This window comes from Leptodactylus fuscus, chromosome 9 (assembly GCF_031893055.1).
Source record: "Leptodactylus fuscus isolate aLepFus1 chromosome 9, aLepFus1.hap2, whole genome shotgun sequence".
NCBI lineage: Eukaryota > Metazoa > Chordata > Amphibia > Anura > Leptodactylidae > Leptodactylus > Leptodactylus fuscus.
The window spans coordinates 63,680,705-63,683,977 of record NC_134273.1 but is presented as its reverse complement, the minus strand read 5'-3'; the positions used below and the strand labels follow the sequence as shown (position 1 = coordinate 63,683,977).

At 44.3% G+C, this 3,273-nt stretch overlaps 1 non-coding gene across 1 annotated transcript; it reads left to right on the top strand.

Moving 5' to 3' along the window:
• The first annotated feature begins 2,540 nt into the window (after positions 1–2,540).
• On the top strand, positions 2,541–2,647 carry LOC142218979 (U6 spliceosomal RNA). The gene has a single exon (XR_012717505.1). It is a non-coding gene; the product is annotated as a U6 spliceosomal RNA (small nuclear RNA).
• The last annotated feature ends 626 nt before the right edge of the window (positions 2,648–3,273 follow it).

Below are 3,273 nucleotides of genomic sequence, written 5' to 3'. Positions count from 1 at the left end.
ATTCATGTCCCTTCCATCTCTGCCCCCAGATTCATGTCCCCACATCTCTGCCCCCAGATTCATGTCCCCCCATCTCTGCCCCCAGATTCATGTCCCCTCCATCTCTGCCCCCAGATTCATGTCCCCTCCATCTCTGCCCCCAGATTCATGTCCCCTCCATCTCTGCCCCCAGATTCATGTCTCCACATCTCTGCCCCCAGATTTATGTCCCTCCATCTCTGCCCCAGATTCATGTCCCCACATCTCTGCCCCCAGATTCATGTTCCTCCATCTCTGCCCCCAGATTCATGTCCCCTCCATCTCTGCCCCCAGATTCATGTCCCTCCATCTCTACCCCCAGATTCATGTCCCCCATCTCTGCCCCCAGATTCATGGCTCCACATCTCTGCCCCCAGATTCATGTCCTCTCCATCTCTGCCCCCAGATTCATGTCCCCTCCATCTCTGCCCCCAGAATCATGTCTCCACATCTCTGCCCCCAGATTCATGTCCCTCCATCTCTGCTCCCAGATTCATGTCCCCACATCTCTGCCCCCAGTGTCATGCCGTCCTCTCCTTCATCTGCCCCCAGTTTCACGTTCCATCTCAGTGTACGCATTACACTTACCTTCTCCTCGCTCTCCCGCCGCTCTCTCCGCGCCTCTCTCTTTCACTCGCACACAGTTGTAGACGCGATGTGATGTCATCACATAGCGTCTACACAGCCAGTAGGCAGCGTGCAGCGGTGAAGCAAGGAGCTGAACTGTGACAGCTCCTTGCTTTAGCTGCATATGTGTTCAACTCAGATCTGCGTCCTCTGGACGCAGATCTGAGTTGAAATCGGGACATACCTCCCACCAACCGGGACCGCGGGACAAGTCACCCAAATCGTGAATGGCCCGCGGAAATCGGGACGGTTGGGAGGTATGGGTAAGACATTGATTCAGCTCTTATATTTGCCTGGTTCTAATCCATAGGTCTCATGCTAACCAGCAACCAAGCCTAGAGCATAACATCTCTGTAATCTGTAGGGAGATCAGCAAAAAAAGTTCCCATATTGTATAGTATTTTATGATTGTAATCTGCTATTACAGTAGTAGTAGTGTTGCTGCAGTAACAGCCAATGTGGTATAATACATGCACCAGCTGCTACAAGGAAAGCGACAAATTTCCATGGGTATGTGCTGAAAATACTGCAGTTACCTATAATACAAAATGTATAGGTGATGTACATGATCCTGCCACATCAGCTCCCACTTGTGCTTACAGAATCAGGTCTCTGGAGCTTTGTGATAGAGCAGGCTGCTTCTCAGTACATGACAGACCAGACAGGAACAACATGTAGTCAGACTGCTAATACTCACCCGGAAAAGCACCATAATCCCCCCTTATATAGGAAATTCTCAGCCCTGCATAACTTAAGCATTATGGCCACCACCAACAAGGGGGTCAAACCACAGGATGCGCCAGTGATGTAACTAGGAATGGCGTGCCCCCCCCTGAAAAGACCCTCCAAGTACAATGATAGCAGAGTTTGTGGGGTTCGCAAACCCACAGCCTTACTTACCAATCCCGCCTCCTTAATGTCATGGGCCTTGTGGTTGTTACATCCCTGGGATACGCCAAATTACTTACCCCATGGTACACCACCTACAGTAGGTGCAACCACCATTCTATTCCTTCCCTGGTACCTGCAGGGGTACCAAAGAAACCAACACATTACAGTACCAAGCAATGACACAATAGTTCCAAAATATTGTAAAATGATTATACGGCAACATAACACAAGCATAACACTGAATATCCAACAACAAATATGGGCTGATAACCTTTCTTGGGTAGGGACACAATAACGTACTGTATATGGCCATCGACAGCCACCTGCTTAAAATAGTTTTCCCATGAACATAGCTATATTTATATTTGTAGACAGTTACAACTTAAAAGATTTTAAAATATAAAAATTTTGCAGAGTTTTAAAGATTTTCTCTAACCATCTTAAGTAATGACAGTCTGTTGTCTTGCTCGACTGCCAATGGATACAACCATGAATGCCGGAACTTACTTGGGTCTGAGAATTGTCATAATCCCAGCCATAATTTCCTTATTGTGGCCGATTTGATGTTTTGCTGTTAAGCAGCACAAAATGAGATGACAAAGTTAAGGTTTGAAGTGTGGTAAGGCAAAGGAGGGATGGTCAAAGCTGATTTCACTGAATGAAGAATTTCCTAGAAAGGAGCCAAAATTTGTTAATAAAGAATATTACAAAATGCATTAATAACACAAAAATAAATCAAAAGTAGTCTGAAAGTTTATGCTTTAAATTGATAGAGGATCTCCCAGAAACCTCCTCATTGATATTCACTACAGTCAAAATGCAATGACTACTAAAGATTCGTCAGCCAGGTGAAAGTGACCATCCAATGGGGACTGTGTGAGGTATCCCGGGAATCCCGGGTGCGCTGACATATCTGCAAGAGGAAAAAGTATATTCTTTCTTTTATATTTCCCATTCCTCTTGAATCCACTTCAGCCTTTGGCACAAAATATAACGTTAAAAAAATGCTCACTTCGGCAGCACATGTACTAAAATTGGAATGATACAGAGAAGATTAGCATGACCCCTGCGCAAGGATGACATGCAAATTCGTGAAGCGTTCCATAAAAAAAAAAAAAATTATATATATATATATATATATATATATATATATATATATATATATATATAAACAATAAACAATTCCACAAAAATCTAGCTCCCCCCCCCCCCGCAAAAAAAAAAAAAAAAAATGCTGTGTGTGACACTACTCTAAGGCTAGGGTCACACCAGCGCTTAAACTCAGTTCAGGGTTTCCTTCACTGAAGCTGTTTAAAAAATTGCAGAGCGAAAAGCGCTGCATTTTTTGCCCTTATTGAGCGGAAACCCAGAGGAAACCCAGCAGACCCCATTATAATCTATGAGGTCTACGGGTTTCCGCGGGTAACCTATTTTGTAAGTGGATTAGGTTCCCATTTGGGGATCTCCAAGTGGACCTCTGAACGGAAACTCAAAGGCAAGTGTGAACATAGCGTAAGGCTGGGGCCACATGTTAAATGAACACCAGGGTTAACCTCCACAAACTCACTGGCAGCCAATCTGCTGCAATGTACAGTAACTGCATAGTGAATGAGTTAAACAACTCGCATCCAAAACACAAGACTGCAAATAACCTGCACTGCATGTTCCAAATCTGCAGCATGTGAATTATTATCTAAATTAATAAACTGTAATGATCTGAAATTGATGAAATTAAAA